At 46.5% G+C, this 19,463-nt stretch overlaps 1 long non-coding RNA gene across 1 annotated transcript in view; it reads left to right on the top strand.

Moving 5' to 3' along the window:
• The window catches only part of LOC138658034 (uncharacterized), a 90,857-nt gene extending 71,814 nt beyond the window's left edge, over window positions 1-19,043 (top strand). Inside the window, exons 2-3 of the long non-coding RNA XR_011317303.1 lie at window positions 13,253-13,347; window positions 18,963-19,043. This is a non-coding gene — a long non-coding RNA (uncharacterized lncRNA). The remainder of the gene's footprint in view (window positions 1-13,252; window positions 13,348-18,962) is intronic.
• Window positions 19,044-19,463: the final 420 nt, after the last annotated feature.

Here is a 19,463-nt window from a genome sequence, read left to right on the forward strand (position 1 = left end):
ATGTCGGCTGAGTCCAATCATGGATGGCTTGGACCTTAACCGGATCCATCTCGATAGTAGAAGGGGAAAAGATGAACCCCAAAAATGAAACCTTCTGCACACCAAAGAGACACTTTGATCCCTTCACAAACAAAGAATTAGCACGCAGGACCTGAAAAACCATTCTGACCTGCTTCACATGAGACTCCCAATCATCCGAGAAGATCAAAATGTCATCCAAGTACACAATCAGGAATTTATCCAGGTACTCACGGAAGATGTCATGCATAAAGGATTGAAACACTGATGGAGCATTGGCAAGTCCGAACGGCATCACTAGATACTCAAAATGACCCTCGGGCGTATTAAATGCAGTTTTCCATTCATCGCCTTGCCTGATTCTCACCAGATTATACGCACCACGAAGATCTATCTTAGTGAACCAACTAGCCCCCTTAATCCGAGCAAACAAATCAGATAACAATGGCAAGGGGTACTGAAATTTAACAGTGATCTTATTAAGAAGGTGGTAATCTATACACGGTCTCAGCGATCCATCCTTCTTGGCCACAAAAAAGAACCCTGCTCCCAATGGCGACGACGACGGGCGAATATGCCCCTTCTCCAGGGATTCCTTCACATAACTGCGCATAGCGGTGTGCTCAGGCACGGATAAATTAAACAGTCGACCTTTTGGGAATTTACTACCAGGAATCAAATTGATAGCACAATCACAATCCCTAGGATGCAGGGCATCGGACTTGGGCTCATCAAATACATCCCGGTAATCAGACAAGAACTCTGGAACCTCAGAAGGGGTGGATGACGAAATTGACAGAAATGGAACATCACCATGTATCCCCTGACAACCCCAGCTGGACACCAACATGGAATTCCAATCCAATACTGGATTATGGGCCTGCAGCCATGGCAACCCCAACACGACCACATCATGCAGATTATGCAACACCAGAAAGCGAATAACCTCCTGATGTGCAGGAGCCATGCACATGGTCAGCTGGGTCCAGTATTGAGGCTTATTCTTGGCCAAAGGTGTAGCATCAATTCCTCTCAATGGAATAGGACACTGCAAGGGCTCCAATAAAAACCCACAACGTTTAGCATAATCCAAGTCCATCAAATTCAGGGCAGCGCCTGAATCCACAAACGCCATGACAGAATACGACGACAAGGAGCATATCAAGGTAACGGACAGAAGAAATTTTGACTGTACAGTACCAATGGCGGCAGACCTAGCAAACCGCTTAGTGCGCTTAGGACAATCAGAGATAGCATGAGTGGAATCACCACAGTAGAAACACAGCCCATTCAGACGTCTGTGTTCTTGCCGTTCAACTCTGGTCATAGTCCTATCGCACTGCATAGGCTCAGGTTTAATCTCAGGTAATACCGCCAAATGGTACACAGATTTACGCTCACGCAAGCGTCGACCGATCTGAATGGCCAAAGACATAGACTCATTCAAACCAGCTGGCATAGGAAATCCCACCATGACATCCTTAAGGGCTTCAGAGAGACCCTTTCTGAAAATGGCTGCAAGCGCAGATTCATTCCATTGAGTGAGCACGGACAATTTTCTAAATTTCTGGCAATATAGCTCTATCTCATCCTGAGCCTGACAAAGAGCCAGCAAATTTTTTTCTGCCTGATCTACCGAATTAGGCTCATCGTACAGCAATCCAAGCGCCAGGAAAAACGCATCGATATCACTCAATGCAGGATCTCCTGACGCAAGAGAAAATGCCCAGTCCTGAGGGTCGCCACGCAAAAAAGAAATGACGATCCTAACCTGTTGCGTTGGGTCACCAGAGGAGCGAGGTTTCAAAGCCAGAAACAGTTTACAATTATTCTTGAAACTCAGAAATTTAGTTCTATCTCCAAAAAACAAATCTGGAATAGGAATTCTCGGTTCTAACAAAGAATTCTGAACCACAAAATTTTGAATATCTTGAACTCTTGCCGTGAGCTGATCTACACATGAAGACAGATCTTTAATGTCCATTGTAACACCTGTGTCCTGAACCACCCAAATGTCTAGGGGAAAAAAAGACAAATCACAGTGCAAAGGAAAAAAAATGGTCTCAGAACTTCTTTTTTCCCTCTATTGAGAATCATTAGTACTTTTGGCTTCCTGTACTGTTATGATAGGCAATTCAGTAACACAATGTACATAGCGATCAGAGCACATACAGTGATCTGACAATAACCCAAAATAATAGAACGAGCTCTGAGACGTGGAAACTCTGTAGACCGCAATTCCTGATCCTCTCCAAACACAACTAGAGGCAGCTGTGGATTGCGCCTAACGCTCCCTATGCAACTCGGCACAGCCTGAGAAACTAACTAGCCTGAAGATAGAAAAATAAGCCTACCTTGCCTCAGAGAAATACCCCAAAGGAAAAGGCAGCCCCCCACATATAATGACTGTGAGTAAGATGAAAAGACAAACGTAGGGATGAAATAGATTCAGCAAAGTGACGCCCGATATTCTAGACAGAACGAGGATAGGAAAGATAACTTTGCGGTCTACACAAAACCCTAAAGAAAACCACGCAAAGGGGGCAAAAAGACCCTCCGTACCGAACTAACGGCACGGAGGTACACCCTTTGCGTCCCAGAGCTTCCAGCAAAACAAATAGACAAGCTGGACAAAAAAAATAGCAACAAATAGCAAAGAAGCACTTAGCTATGCAGAGCAGCAGGCCACAGGAATGATCCAGAGAAACACAAGTCCAACACTGGAACATTGACAGGAAGCATGGATCAAAGCATCAGGTGGAGTTAAGTAGAGAAGCAGCTAACGACCTCACCAGATCACCTGAGGGAGGAAACTCAGAAGCTGCAGTACCACTTGCCTCCACAAACGGAAGCTCCCAGAGAGAATCAGCCGAAGTACCACTTGTGACCACAGGAGTGAACTCTGCCACAGAATTCACAACAGTGAGGCCCAACTTTCTGAACAGAGCGAGGATAGGAAAGGTAACTTTGCGGTCAACACAAAACCCTACAAAAACCACGCAAAGGGGCAAAAAGACCCTCCGTACCGAACTAACGGCACGGAGGTACACCCTCTGCGTCCCAGAGCTTCCAGCAAGCAGAAAAAAAACAAATTGACAAGCTGGACAGAAAAAACAGCAAACAAATAGCAAAGAGTAACTTAGCTATGCAGAGCAGCAGGCCACAGGAACAATCCAGGAGGAAACAGGTCCAATGCTAGAACATTGACTGGAGGCCAGGATCAAAGCACTAGGTGGAGTTAAATAGAGCAGCACCTAACGACTTCACCACATCACCTGAGGAAGGAAACTCAGAAGCCGCAGTACCACTTTCCTCCACCAACGGAAGCTCACAGAGAGAACCAGCCGAAGTACCACTTGTGACCACAGGAGGGAGCTCTGCCACAGAATTCACAACAGCTTATAATCTTGTTCGTATTAAGCAGGGTGATGAATGGAAAACTGCGTTTAACACGCCCGAGGGCCATTTTGAATACCTTATGATACGATTCGGACTCTCTAATGCTCCATCTGTTTTTCAGTCCTTCATGCATGATATCTTCCGGGATTATCTTGATAAATTCCTGATTGTATATTTGGACGATATTTTGATTTTTTCCGATGATTGGGAGTCTCATGTGCAGCAGGTCAGGATGGTATTTCAGATCCTTCGTGACAATGCCTTGTTTGTGAAAGGGTCTAAGTGTCTTTTTGGGGTGCAGAAGGTTTTCTTTTTGGGCTTTATTTTTTCTCCCTCGTCTATAGAGATTGATCCGGTTAAGGTTCAGGTCATTCATGACTGGATTCAGCCCACATCCGTGAAGGGCCTTCAGAAATTTTTGGGTTTTGCTAATTTTTATCGCAGTTTCATTGCTAATTTTTCCAGCGTGGTTAAACCCTTGACTGATTTGACGAGGAAGGGCGCTGATGTGGCGAATTGGTCCCCTGCGGCTGTCTCTGCCTTTCAGGAACTTAAGCATCGTTTTACTTCTGCTCCTGTGTTGCGTCAACCGGATGTTTCTCTTCCGTTTCAGGTTGAGGTTGACGCTTCTGAGATTGGGGCAGGGGCTGTTTTGTCTCAGAGGGATCCTGTTGGTTCCTTAATGAAACCGTGTGCCTTCTTTTCCCATACGTTTTCGCCTGCTGAACGCAATTATGATGTCGGCAATCGGGAGTTGTTGGCTATGAAGTGGGCGTTTGAGGAGTGGCAACATTGGCTTGAGGGAGCTAAGCACCGTATTGTGGTCTTGACCGATCATAAGAATCTGATTTACCTCGAGTATGCCAAACGGTTGAATCCTAGACAGGCTCGATGGTCCTTGTTTTTTTCTCGTTTTGATTTCGTGGTCTCGTACCTTCCGGGTTTTAAGAATATTAAGGCTGATGCCCTCTCTAGGAGTTTTTTGCCTGATTCTCCTGAGGTCTTGGAACCAGTCGGTATTTTGAAGGAAGGGGTGGTCCTTTCTGCCGTTTCTCCTGATTTACGACGGGTTCTTCAGAAATTTCAGGCTGACAAACCTGATCGTTGTCCTGTGGGGAAGCTATTTGTTCCTGACAGATGGACTAGTAGAGTGATTTCTGAGGTTCACTGTTCTGTGTTGGCTGGTCATCCTGGCATTTTAGGTACCAGAGACTTGGTTGGTAGGTCATTTTGGTGGCCTTCTTTATCGCGTGATGTGCGGTCTTTTGTGCAGTCCTGTGGGACTTGTGCCAAGCATTGTTGCTCCCGTGCTAGTGGGTTGCTTTTGCCATTGCCGGTCCCTGAGAGGCCCTGGTTGCATATTTCTATGGATTTTATTTCCAATCTTCCTGTTTCCCAGAGGATGTCGGTTATCTGGGTTGTTTGTGACCGATTCTCTAAGATGGTTCATTTGGTGCCTTTGCCTAAATTGCCTTCTTCTTCTGATTTGGTTGTTTTTTCAGCATGTGGTCCGTTTGCATGGTATTCCTGAGAATATTGTGTCCGACAGAGGTTCCCAGTTTGTTTCTAGGTTTTGGCGGGCCTTTTGTGCTAGGCTGGGCATTGATTTGTCTTTTTCTTCTGCATTTCATCCTCAGACAAATGGCCAGACCGAGCGTACTAATCAGACTTTGGAGACTTATTTGAGATGCTTTGTGTCTGCTGATCAGGATGATTGGGTGGCTTTTTTGCCATTGGCCGAGTTTGCCCTTAATAATCGGGCTGGTTCGGCTACTTTGGTTTCGCCTTTCGCCTGACTTTCCTGGTGTGGATTCTGTGGTTGACAGGTTGCAGCAGATTTGGGCTCAGGTGGTGGACAATCTGGTGTTGTCTCAGGAGGAGGCTCAATGTTTTGCTAACCGACGTCGCTGTGTTGGTTCCCAGCTTCGGGTTGGGCATCTGGTTTGGTTATCTTCCCGTCATGTTCCTATGAAGGTTTCTTCTCCTAAGTTTAAGCCTTGGTTTATTGGTCCTTATAGGATTTCTGAGATTATTAATCCGGTGTCTTTTCGTCTGGCGCTTCCGGCCTCTTTTGCTATCCATAATGTCTTCCATAGATCTTTGTTGCGGAAATATGTGGAGCCCGTTGTTCCTTCTGTTGATCCTCCGGCCCCTGTGTTGGTCGATGGGGAGTTGGAATATGTAGTTGAGAAGATTTTGGATTCTCGTTTTTCGAGGTGGAAGCTTCAGTACCTTGTCAAATAGAAGGGTTATGGCCAGGAGGATAATTCTTGGGTTTCGGCCTCTGATGTCCATGCCGCTGATTTGGTTCTTGCCTTTCATCTTGCTCGTCCTGACCGGCCTGGGGGCTCTGGTGAGGGTTCGGTGACCCCTCTGTTATGAACAGGTAATTCAGAACCACAATGGACATTGAAGTTCAGAGCACACAAAGTGACCTGACAATTACCAAAAAACATAGGACGAGCTCTGAGACGTGGGAACTCTGCTGACCGCAATCCCTAATCCTATCCAACCACACTAGAGGTAGCCGTGGAGCGCTCCTGACCAGACCTATGCGCCTCGAGCACAGCCTGAGAAACTAGCTAGCCCTGAAGATAGAAAAATAAGCCTACCTTGCCTCAGAGAGATACCCCAAAGGAAAAGGCAGCCCCCCACATATAATGACTGTGAGTAGAGATGAAAATACAAACGCAGAGATGAAATAGATTTAGCAAAGTGAGGCCCGACTAACTGAACAGACCGAGGATAGGAAAGATTGCTTTGCGGTCAACACAAAACCCTACAAACAACCACGCAGAGGGGGCAAAAAGACCCTCTGCACCGACTAACGGTACGGAGGTGCTCCCTCTGCGTCCCAGAGCTTCCAGCAAGCAAGAAAAACCAATAAAGCAAGCTGGACAGAAAAAATAGCAAACAAAAATAACACAAGCAAAACTTAGCTTATGCAGAGCAGACAGGCCACAGGAACGATCCAGGAGGAAGCAAGACCAATATTAGAACATTGACTGGAGGCCAGGAACAAAGCACTAGGTGGAGTTAAATAGAGCAGCACCTAACGACTTCACCACATCATCTGAGGAAGGAAACTCATTAGCCGCAGTACCACTCACATCCACCAACGGAAGCTCATAGACAGAATCAGCCGAAGTACCACTTGTGACCACAGGAGGGAGCTCTGCCACGGAATACACAACAGTACCCCCCCTTGAGGAGGGGTCACCGAACCCTCACCAGAGCCCCCAGGCCGACCAGGATGAGCCATATGAAAGGCACGAACAAGATCGGGAGCATGGACATCAGAGGCAAAGACCCAGGAATTATCTTCCTGACCATAACCCTTCCACTTAACCAGATACTGGAGTTTCCGTCTCGAAACACGAGAATCCAAAATCTTCTCCACAATATACTCTAACTCCCCCTCCACCAAAACCGGGCAGGAGGATCAATAGATGGAACCATAGGTGCCACGTATCTCCGCAACAATGACCTATGGAATACGTTATGGATGGAAAAAGAATCTGGAAGGGTCAAACGAAAAGACACAGGATTAAGAACCTCAGAAATCCTATACGGACCAATGAAACGAGGCTTAAACTTAGGAGAGGAAACCTTCATAGGAACATGACGAGATGACAACCAAACCAAATCCCCAACACGAAGTCGGGGACCCACACAGCGTCTGCGATTAGCGAAACGTTGAGCCTTCTCCTGGGACAAGGTCAAATTGTCCACTACATGAGTCCAAATCTGAAGACACAAAAGAGAATAGTAAAACCAAAAACACTCAGTTTGAAAAAATGTTGCAGTAATCCGCAAGTGCTAGTAAAAGATGTAAAAAACAGGGTATTTGGTTTTTTGCAAAAAACGTATCAACCAAATACCCTGTTTTTTACATCTTTTACTAGCACTTGCGGATTACTGCAACATTTTTTCAAACTGAGTGTTTTTGGTTTTACTATTCTCTTTTGTGTCTTCAGGTTTCTTGGTGGTGTGTGAACATGATCATACAGACTTGTTCACTGTTCAAGTAGCCCATGTGTTCCTGTTCCTGTTTCCTGCATGAGTCCAAATCTGCTGCAACCTGTCCACCACAGTATCCACACCAGGACAGTCCGAAGACTCAACCTGCCCTGAAGAGAAACGAGGATGGAAACCAGAATTGCAGAAAAACGGCGAAACCAAGGTAGCCGAGCTGGCCCGATTATTAAGGGCGAACTCAGCCAAAGGCAGGAAGGACACCCAATCATCCTGATCAGCAGAAACAAAGCATCTCAGATATGTTTCCAAGGTCTGATTGGTTCGTTCGGTCTGGCCATTTGTCTGAGGATGGAAAGCCGAGGAAAAAGACAAATCAATGCCCATCCTAGCACAAAAGGCTCGCCAAAACCTCGAAACAAACTGGAAACCTCTGTCAGAAACGATGTTCTCTGGAATGCCATGTAAACGAACCACATGCTGGAAGAACAATGGCACCAAATCAGAGGAGGAAGGTAATTTAGACAAGGGTACCAAATGGATCATCTTAGAGAAGCGATCCCAAACCACCCAAATGACCGACATTTTTTGAGAGACGGGGAGATCCGAAATAAAATCCATAGAGATATGTGTCCAAGGCCTCTTCGGGACCGGCAAGGGCAAAAGCAACCCACTGGCACGAGAACAGCAGGGCTTAGCCCGAGCACAAATCCCACAGGACTGCACAAAAGAACGCACATCCCGCGACAGAGACGGCCACCAAAAGGATCTAGCCACTAACTCTCTGGTACCAAAGATTCCAGGATGACCAGCCAACACCGAACAATGAACCTCAGAGATAACTTTATTCGTCCACCTATCAGGGACAAACAGTTTCTCCGCTGGGCAAAGATCAGGTTTATTAGCGTGAAATTTTTGCAGCACCCGCCGCAAATCAGGGGAGATGGCAGACAAAATTACTCCCTCTTTGAGAATACCCGCCGGCTCAGACAAACCCGGAGAGTCGGGCACAAAACTCCTAGACAGGGCATCCGCCTTCACATTTTTAGAGCCTGGAAGGTACGAAACCACAAAGTCAAAATGGGAGAAAAACAGCAACCAACGAGCCTGTCTAGGATTCAACCGTTTGGCAGACTCGAGATAAGTTAAGTTCTTGTGATCAGTCAAGACCACCACGCGATGCTTAGCTCCTTCAAGCCAATGACGCCACTCCTCGAATGCCCACTTCATGGCCAGCAACTCTCGATTGCCAACATCATAATTTCGCTCAGCAGGCGAAAACTTCCTGGAAAAGAAGGCGCATGGCTTCATCACCGAGCAATCAGACCCTCTTTGCGACAAAACAGCCCCCGCTCCAATTTCAGAAGCATCAACCTCGACCTGAAACGGAAGCGAAACATCTGGTTGACACAACACAGGGGCAGAAGAAAAACGACGCTTTAACTCTTGAAAAGCTTCCACAGCAGCAGAAGACCAATTGACCACATCAGCACCCTTCTTGGTCAAATCGGTCAATGGTTTAGCAATACTAGAAAAATTACAGATGAAGCGACGATAAAAATTAGCAAAGCCCAGGAACTTTTGCAGACTCTTCAGAGATGTCGGCTGAGTCCAATCATAGATGGCCTGGACCTTAACAGGGTCCATCTCGATAGTAGAAGGGGAAAAATGAACCCCAAAAATGAAACCTTCTGAACACCAAAGAGACACTTTGATCCCTTCACAAACAAAGAATTTTGTTTGAAAGGGGGGGTACTGTTGTGAATTCTGCTCTTGGGCTCCCTCTGTTGGTTGTTGATGGTAATGCAGTTATTCCTGAGCAGCAGTCTTGGACAGGTGTTTCTGCTAATTGCAATTCTGACTGGGGTATTTAGCTGTGCAGGACTCATTAGTCTTTGCCAGTAGTCAATGTTCCTTTGGAAGTGTTGGTCCTCTGCCTGGCCTCTCCTGCTTGCTGCCAATTCAGCTAAGATAAGTGTTTGCTGCATTTTTTTAGATACACTGCTGTGTGTTTATTTTCTGTGCTTATCTTGTTTCTATTTTGTTCCTGCTAGACTGTGCCTGATGTTTTTCTCAGTCTAGTTGGACTCGCTGGAGTTGCAGATATACTCTCCACATCTTTAGTTAGGTGGTGGAGTTTTTGTATTTTTCTGCTGTGAATATTTTGTAGTGTTTTATGCTGACCACATAGTATCCTGTACTATCCTTTCTTATCTAGGTAGAAGTGGCCTCCTTAGCTTATCTCTGTTTTCTGTCTGCGTGTGTCTTTTCTTCTCCTTCTCACAGTCATTATTTGTGGGGCGCTACCTATCCTTTGGGGGTCTACTCTGAGGCAAGAGAGTTTTCCTATTTCCATCTTTAGGGATATTTAGTCCTTAGGCTGTGTCGAGGTGTCTAGGTCTGGTTAGGCACACCCCATGGCTACTTCTAGTTGCGGTGATAGGATCAGGGTTTGCGGTCAGTATAGTTACCACTGCTCCAGCGAAGGTCATTTCATGCTGCTCCAAGGCCACCTGATCATAACACTCGGTGCTGGGTCCTTCAGTTCCCTCAGCTGGGATGTCACGGTGGCCCGACCCGGACTGTGGCCCTATGAGGGGCGCCCAATGAAAAGGACTAGTTTATAGATAGCGGTAGTGTTCGTGACGCCACCTGTGGTATTCAGTCAGGGTATCCGACGCTGCTTAGGGGTCCGCTGGGGTGATGGAATGGCAGCTAGATGGTATACCTTCCCACAGGTGAAGTATATCCCCAGGGCTTCCTAAAAGTGTAGCTGTTGATGGTGGATGATGTAAGGCGCGGCAAATAATGAGGACACAAGGGGTGCAGTCTCTTTACCTTTACTGAAGGCTTCAGCATCCACAGTCCAGAGTGCCGGATGACAGGGTAGGCAGGGTCCGGCCGGTCTGATGGCAATTCCAGAGTCCCCTGATCCAGGTAGAAATCAGTAACCTTCTCCTTGCGCACAGTAACGTAGTAGGTCCCTACTTGCATTAGCTACCATAGGGTCCTCACTCTTGTTACTTCTCTCTCTCTGTCCCCCAGATGGATAGGACAAATCCGTATGATGGTGGTGGCCTGAGGCTATTTTATAAGGACCCTAGCGTCGCCCCTCCTCCGCGTTGCCACCTTGTCTGCTTAGGTTGTTAGGTCGGACAGCCAACTTGGAATCGACTGCCCTTCCGGTCTCTGAAGTAAAGCGTAGAGTCTATTTTTCCCTCGGTGTTCCGGCCACCGAATCTGCGCTCAGTAGGAGGCAGCCTGCTTCTAGCTGGTCTCCCACTGGTGTTTCACTCCTGTTGCTACGACTTCTGTGCTCACTCACTACGGCACACTTCCTCTCGTGTCTTTTCTTAGGAGACTGCAGCATGGGTTGCAGGCGCAGCTCCGTGTCCTTCTTTTCCTTTCCTGGGCCGAGCCCAGTCTCTCCTCTCCTCCTCCTCCTGGCTCCAACTCTCTCCAACTCTGACTGACTCACTTCCTAACCAACCCCCAGTTTTACCCAAGTGTGTGGAGTGGCCTAATACATAGAACCTTTTGCTCCTCCTGGTGGCCGGCGTGTGAAGTGTGTGTGTGGCTGTTATACCTGGCAGCAGGGTCGGACTGGGGCACCGGGACACCGGAGAATCCTCCGGTGGGACCCACCCCCAGCCCCTGCCTCCCTCATTTGTGCCTGCCCTTCATCATGCTCATAGCGTGCACATGAGACTGCACAGGTGATGGGAAGTGCAGGAGCAGCTCCTTCACATCACCTGCTGCCGCTGCCATTCCTCTGCCAGGAGAGCTGTGTGTGCTGACCCTCACTTCAGCCAGCAGTCAGAGGAACAGCTGACTGTGAGGCTGAGAGCAGACAGCACACAGCTGCTGACCCGCAGTCACCTGTCTCCTGTGCTCTGTCCTCTGCTCCTCTTCCACAAAGCCCTGGGCAGCAGTGTAAACGCTGATTGGCTGCAATTCAGCCAATCAGCGTTAGTTTTCTTTGTGTGAGCTCACAGCACAGCTCAGGCAAGGAGCTGTGCTGTGATTGGTCAGCAGTCCTACCCAAGCAGGCAGCATACAGCATGGCAGTGGAGCAGAGGAAGTCTGATGGCTGCAGTCAGTGTGACTGTAAGTAAATAACTATATGATGCCGGCACCCTGAGTAGATCTCCGGCCACAGAGGCAGTTAGGGGAGGGGGCCCCATGCATCCTATAGGTGACACAGGGGAGGGGGCCCACAGAGATATTCTAATTTTCTTGTGGGCCCCCTCCCCCATTGTGTCAACCACCTGTATTTTAGGCTATGTGCACACGTATTCTGGGTCCACTGCGGATTTTTCTGCAGCGGATTTGATAAATCCGCAGTGGAAAACCGCTGCTGATTTATCGCGGATTTACCTTGGTTTTTCTGCATTTTCCACTGCGGTTTTCCATAGGGGCTGCTGTAAAACCGCTGCAGAAAACGCAGAAAGAAGTGACATGCTGCGGAATGTAAACCGCTGCGTTTCTGCGTGGTTTTTTCCGCAGCATGGGCACAGCGTTTTCTGTTTCCCATAGATTTACATGGTACTGTAAATGCATGGGAAACTCCTGCTGACCCGCAGCTGCGGATCCGCAGCAAAATCCGCATCGTGTGCACATACTCTTACTGTGGCTCCCCTTTCACTCTCTGAGCAGGCCCATAGGAAATTAGAGGTGAAATAGTGGGGGAGGGGGCCACAGGAAAATAGAGGTGAAACAGTGGGGGAGGAGGATATTGGGTGACACAGTGGGGGCCCATAGGAAATTAGAGGTGAAACAGTGGGGGAGGGGGCCCATAGGATACTGGGTGACACAGTGGTGAAGGGGGTCCTCAGGTGATTAACACCCTTACGACATCAGCCTTACATGTATGGCGCGTGTTAAATGCCAGTGTCAATCTCTGACTGCAGCATATAACACATGCCAGCATGCGTGCGTATCATTCTCTCACCCATTCGTGCCCATGAGGTGATCGTGGGTCGCCGATGGGTTTTAATGACAGCCAGGGGTCTTCTTCCTGTAGCCGAGCTTTAAAGGAGACCATAATTTCTTCTATATGCAGGGATGCTGTGGCATCACTGTATATAATAGCACATGCGATCGGATGATCGCATCTTCATGTCCTCTAAGGCTATGTGCACACGTTGCAGATTAGGCTTAGGAATTTCTGGTGTGGATTCTGCCTCTCCTGGCAGAAAACACACCTGCGGATTTGTCGCATTTTTTTGTGCGGTTCTGCAGCGTTTTTTGTGCGTTTTTGCTGCGGTTTTCTTGCGGATTTGCTGCGGTTTTTACCCCTGAGGTTTTATATAATGGAATGGGTACAAAAACGCTGCAGGTTCACAAAAAAGAAGTGACATGCTACTTCTTTTAAACCGCAGCGTTTCCGCAGCAGATTTTCCGCAAAGTGTGCACAGCATTTTTTTTTTCTCATTGATTTACATTGTACTGTGAATCAATTGCGGGTCTGCAACGTTTCTGCACTGCATAAAATGCTGTGGATCAGCAGAGAATCCGCAACGTGTGCACATAGCCTAAGGGGGCTAACTGTACCAGTGAAAGGTAAAAAGAAAATAAAAAAAACTCCTAAAAGTTCAAATCACCCTTTTTATCCCATTGAAAATAAATATATTTTAAAAATAAAAAACAACAAATATTTGGTATTGTTAGGTTCAGAAAAGTCCGATCGATCAAACTATAAAACAATTAACTTGATCAGAAAACACCGTAAAAAAGAAGCAAATGCCAAATGTCCTTTTTTCTGTTCGCCACAATTCCACAAAAAAGCTATAACAAATGATGAAAACATTGCATGTATCCAAAAATCGTACTAATAAAAACAATGTCTTGCCCCCAACAGAAAGCTTCCCTGTGTGTAATAAAATACGCAGCAGTCGCCGTCTTCTGCCGCTGTGTCGTTGCTTATGTCTTCATTGCAGTGGAATATGGCCACCGGTAAGTATTTTACTACACATAGTGGACCTACATTACTGCTCTCCTGTGTGGTGTAGTATATAGAGGATCTCTCCTGTGTGGTGTAGTATATAGAGGATCTGTCAGCTCTCCTGTGTGGTGTAGTATATAGAGGATCTCTCCTGTGTGGTGTAGTATATAGAGGATCTGTCAGCTCTTCTGTGTGGTGTAGTATATAGAGGATCTGTCAGCTCTCCTGTGTGGTGTAGTATATAGAGGATCTGTCAGCTCTCCTGTGTGGTGTAGTATATAGAGGATCTGTCAGCTGTCCTGTGTGGTGTAGTATATAGAGGATCTCTCCTGTGTGGTGTAGTATATAGAGGATCTGTCAGCTCTCCTGTGTGGTGTAGTATATAGAGGATCTCTCCTGTGTGGTGTAGTATATAGAGGATCTGTCAGCTCTCCTGTGTGGTGTAGTATATAGAGGATCTGTCAGCTCTCCTGTGTGGCGTAGTATATAGAGGATCTGTCAGCTCTCCTGTGTGGTGTAATATATAGAGGATCTGTCAGCTCTCCTGTGTGGTGTAGTATATAGAGGATCTGTCAGCTCTCCTGTGTGGTGTAGTATATAGAGGATCTGTCAGCTCTCCTGTGTGGTGTAGTATATAGAGGATCTGTCAGCTCTCCTGTGTGGTGTAGTATATAGAGGCTCTGTCAGCTCTCCTGTGTGGTGTAGTATATAGAGGATCTGTCCTGTGTGGTGTAGTATATAGAGGATCTGTCAGCTCTCCCGTGTGGTGTAGTATATAGAGGATCTGTCAGCTCTCCTGTGTGGTGTAGTATATAGAGGATCTGTCAGCTCTCCTGTGTGGTGTAGTATATAGAGGATCTGTCAGCTCTCCTGTGTGGTGTAGTATATAGAGGATCTGTCGTCTCTCCTTTGTGGTGTAGTATACAGAGGATCTGTCAGCTCTCCTGTGTGGTGTAGTATATAGAGGATCTGTCAGCTCTCCTGTGTGGTGTAGTATATAGAGGATCTGTCGTCTCTCCTTTGTGGTGTAGTATACAGAGGATCTGTCAGCTCTCCTGTGTGGTGTAGTATATAGAGGATCTGTCAGCTCTCCTGTGTGGTGTTGTATATAGAGGATCTGTCAGCTCTCCTGTGTGGTGTAGTATATAGAGGATCTGTCAGCTCTCCTGTGTGGTGCAGTATATAGAGGATCTGTCGGCTCTCCTGTGTTGTGTAGTATATAGGGGATCTGTCTCCTCTCCCGTGTGGTGTAGTATATAGAGGATCTGTCAGCTCTCCTGTGTGGTGTAGTATATAGAGGATCTGTCAGCTCTCCTGTGTGGTGTAGTATATAGAGGATCTGTCAGCTCTCCTGTGTGGTGTAGTATATAGAGGATCTGTCAGCTCTCCTGTGTGGTGTAGTATATAGAGGATCTGTCAGCTCTCCTGTGTGGCGTAGTATATAGAGGATCTGTCAGCTCTCCTGTGTGGTGTAGTGTATAGAGGATCTGTCAGCTCTCCTGTGTGGTGTAGTATATAGAGGATCTGTCAGCTCTCCTGTGTGGTGTAGTATATAGAGGATCTGTCAGCTCTCCTGTGTGGTGTAGTATATAGAGGATCTGTCAGCTCTCCTGTGTGATGTAGTATATAGAGGATCTGTCAGCTCTCCTGTGTGGTGTAGTATATAGAGGATCTGTCAGCTCTCCTGTGTGGTGTAGTATATAGAGGATCTGTCAGCTCTCCTGTGTGGTGCAGTATATAGAGGATCTGTCGGCTCTCCTGTGTTGTGTAGTATATAGGGGATCTGTCTCCTCTCCCGTGTGGTGTAGTATATAGAGGATCTGTCAGCTCTCCTGTGTGGTGTAGTATATAGAGGATCTGTCAGCTCTCCTGTGTGGTGTAGTATATAGAGGATCTGTCAGCTCTCCTGTGTGGTGTAGTATATAGAGGATCTGTCAGCTCTCCTGTGTGGTGTAGTATATAGAGGATCTGTCAGCTCTCCTGTGTGGCGTAGTATATAGAGGATCTGTCAGCTCTCCTGTGTGGTGTAGTGTATAGAGGATCTGTCAGCTCTCCTGTGTGGTGTAGTATATAGAGGATCTGTCAGCTCTCCTGTGTGGTGTAGTATATAGAGGATCTGTCAGCTCTCCTGTGTGGTGTAGTATATAGAGGATCTGTCAGCTCTCCTGTGTGGTGTAGTATATAGAGGATCTGTCAGCTCTCCTGTGTGGTGTAGTATATAGAGGATCTGTCAGCTCTCCTGTGTGGTGTAGTATATAGAGGATCTGTCAGCTCTCTTGTGTGGTGTAGTATATAGAGGATCTGTCAGCTCTCCTGTGTGGTATAGTATATAGAGGATCTGTCAGCTCTCCTGTGTGGTGTAGTATATAGAGGATCTGTCAGCTCTCCCGTGTGGTGTAGTATATAGAGGATCTGTCAGCTCTCCCGTGTGGTGTAGTATATAGAGGATCTGTCAGCTCTCCTGTGTGGTGTAGTATATAGAGGATCTGTCAGCTCTCCTGTGTGGTGTAGTATATAGAGGATCTGTCAGCTCTCCCGTGTGGTGTGGTGTAGTATATAGAAGATCTGTCAGCTCTCCTGTGTGGTGCAGTATATAGAGGATCTGTCAGCTCTCCTGTGTGGTGTAGTATATAGAGGATCTGTCAGCTCTCCTGTGTGGTGTAGTATATAGAGGATCCGTCAGCTCTCCTGTGTGGTGTAGTATATAGAGGATCTGTCAGCTCTCCCGTGTGGTGTAGTATATAGAGGATCTGTCAGCTCTCCTGTGTGGTGTAGTATATAGAGGATCTGTCAGCTCTCCTGTGTGGTGTAGTATATAGGGAATCTGTCAGCTCTCCCGTGTGGTGCAGTATATAGAGGATCTGTCAGCTCTCCCGTGTGGTGTAGTATATAGAGGATCTGTCAGCTCTCCTGTGTGGTGTAGTATATAGAGGATCCGTCAGCTCTCCTGTGTGGTGTAGTATATAGAGGATCCGTCAGCTCTCCTGTGTGGTGTAGTATATAGAGGATCTGTCAGCTCTCCTGTGGTGTAGTATATAGAGGATCTGTCAGCTCTCCTGTGTGGTGTAGTATATAGAGGATCTGTCAGCTCTCCTGTGTGGTGTAGTATATAGAGGATCTGTCAGCTCTCCTGTGTGGTGTAGTATATAGAGGATCTGTCAGCTCTTCTGTGTGGTGTAGTATATAGAGGATCTGTCAGCTCTCCTGTGTGGTGTAGTATATAGAGGATCTGTCAGCTCTCCTGTGTGGTGTAGTATATAGAGGATCTGTCAGCTCTCCTGTGTGGTGTATTATATAGAGGATCTGTCCTGTGTGGTGTAGTATATAGAGGATCTGTCAGCTCTCCTGTATGGTGTAGTATATAGAGGATCTGTCAGCTCTCCCGTGTGGTGTAGTATATAGAGGATTTGTCAGCTCTCCTGTGTGGTGTAGTATATAGAGGATCTGTCAGCTCTCCTGTGTGGTGTAGTATATAGAGGATCTGTCAGCTCTCCCGTGTGGTGTAGTATATAGAGGATCTGTCAGCTCTCCCGTGTGGTGTAGTATATAGAGGATATGTCAGCTCTCCTGTGTGGTGTAGTATATATAGGATCTGTCCTGTGTGGTGTAGTATATAGAGGATCTGTCAGCTCTCCCGTGTGGTGTAGTATATATAGGATCTGTCAGCTCTCCCGTGTGCTGTAGTATATATAGGATCTGTCAGCTCTCCTGTGTGGTGTAGTATATAGAGGATCTGTCCTGTGTGGTGTAGTATATAGAGGATCTGTCAGCTCTCGTGTGTGGGGTGGTATATAGGATCTATCCTGTGTGGTATTTTTAAACTGCATGGTGGGCCCCAAGAATGATTTTTCTCTGGTGGGCCCAAGGTACGCTGCCTGGCAGGGTGAACTCCTTTGGTGCCATCAGACGTAACATCGCTCCCCCTGGTGGAAGAACGACATTACTGCAACGACCAGGACTCTGGGGCGCTGCAGATGGTTGTGAACAAATGGTAGTCTCTGGGTTTTGGCGGTTGTGGTAGTGTTGGTACTGGCTTCGGTGGATGCCCTAATGGATTCTGTTTCCAGAAGTCGTGGTGGATATTCCTGGAAGGCGCATTTCTTGGCCATCTCCTGGAGTCTGGTTTCCCTCATTGTTGGATCAGATATGATCCTAGTGACCATCTTGAACTGGGATCTTGGGAGGCTGTTCTTTGTAGCTTTAGGGTGGCAGCTACTGTACAGGAGGAGGCTATTGCAGTCAGTGGGTTTAGTGTAGATATCAGTACTGAGTGTACCGCTAGTGTCCTTGACCTTTGTGTCTAGGAATGTGATGACATCAATGTGATGTGATAGAGTAAATGTTAATTCTGGTCTAACTGAATTGATGTGATGAACAAATTCTAGTAGGCTCGTATGGTCACATTGCCAGATACAAAAGATATCATCAATGTATCTAAGCCAAGTCAGTGCCAGGCATTGAAAGGCGGGATTGGGGTATACATATTCTTGCTCAAACCGGTCCATGTAGAGATTAGCGTACACGGGGGCTACGTTTGATCCCATTGCGGTCCCGCACGTCTGTATATAGAAATCGTCCTCGAATAGAAAAAAATTCTCCCTCAGTACAAGATTGAGTAGGTCCAGGCAAAGTTCCTGTGAACCTCTATCAGTGTTGGCTTCCTGTAGGGTGAGGCGTACTGCTTCTAAACCCTTGTCTTGGGTGATAGAAGTGTATAGGCTATTCACGTCTAGAGTGCAAAGAATGCTTTCGGAGGGGACCAGATGGATGTCATGTAGTTTTCTGAGGAAATCCCTGTGTCTAGAATGAATGATTTGGTCTCGTGGGTGTGGGGTGTCAGAAGTTTCTCAAGAAATATAGAAAGGGGGTTGAGGATAGAATCAGTAGATGCTACTATGGGACGTCCTGGTGGGTCCTGGAGATTTTTGTGAATTTTTGGGAGAATATACAGTACTGGTGTGACAGGGTGATGGTTTATTAAATAAGTTTTTGTTTTGTTGTCAATGGTTTTGAGTTTGAGGTGTTTGTCGAGGGTGGAAATAATTTTGTTCCGTATAGAGGTAGTGGGATCACAGTAGGTTTTCCTATATGTGGTAGAATCTGAGAGTTGTCTCTTGATTTCAGCTATATAATAGCTTTTGTTCATAATCACAATCGCTCCCCCTTGTCTGCTGGTTTAATAATTATGTTTTTATTGTCCCTGAGTGATTCTAGAGCTTGTTTTTCAGCAGAGTTAAGGTTGTAGCAAATCGGGAGGACGCCTAATCGATGATCATAGATCACCTGTTTGATGTCCCTGCTGAGTAAATCGATAAAGGTCTCGACCACGTGGTTGGTTTTAGGTGGCATGAAGCTGCTCGGGTTACGTAGGCCTAAGGTGTCAATGGTGATTAGTGGGCCATTGTCGATGTTGGATACTGTGCCTAGTGTATTTTCTCCTATCTTTGTCATGTCTAAACACCCAGTGAGTTTTGTTCCCATACCTAACTATGATCAATAGATGGTCAGTTTCACTTGTGCGCTTTTCTGTGTGACATGATTCAATCTCTTTGTATACTGTATATGTATATTTTACCTGGTTTGTATATACTGTATTATAATGTATATATTTTTTCATTTTTTTCAGCGACATTGTGATCAACGCCACAGTGTGGCCGAAATGTCTAATTACCTGTCGCTTATCACCTATTAAATTTTCTAATAAATTTCACTTGAAGCAAAATCCGTCCTGATATGAGTGCAGTGATTACTGACTTTACTGTTTATGGGATTCCTCAATCTGTTCACTAGCACCATACACTCCATCTTAAGTTGTATGCCAGCCATCCGCTTCTTCTGTTTCTATGCAGCTGAACGCTCCAGTCCGAACTATCAGTGGCAGTGCCGGGTATTGAGGAAAGAGACTCGCCCGAGTTTCTTGCAGTTGCAAGTGGGACACCGGCCTTAGTCTGTGTGTTTGTGTCCTATATTAAATGGATTTGGTTTCTTTTGCTACTGAAGAGCTTAACGACCCTTTCTATGCTGGTCAGAAACTTGCAGCTCAATTTTCACCTCCATCTGATCTGGTCATTACTTCTCCCTATAAAACTTGGCCAGACCTTCTCTTCCTTTCCAGTGAAAGATTGGC

This window comes from Ranitomeya imitator, chromosome 1 (assembly GCF_032444005.1).
Source record: "Ranitomeya imitator isolate aRanImi1 chromosome 1, aRanImi1.pri, whole genome shotgun sequence".
In the NCBI taxonomy this organism is placed as follows: Eukaryota; Metazoa; Chordata; class Amphibia; order Anura; family Dendrobatidae; genus Ranitomeya; species Ranitomeya imitator.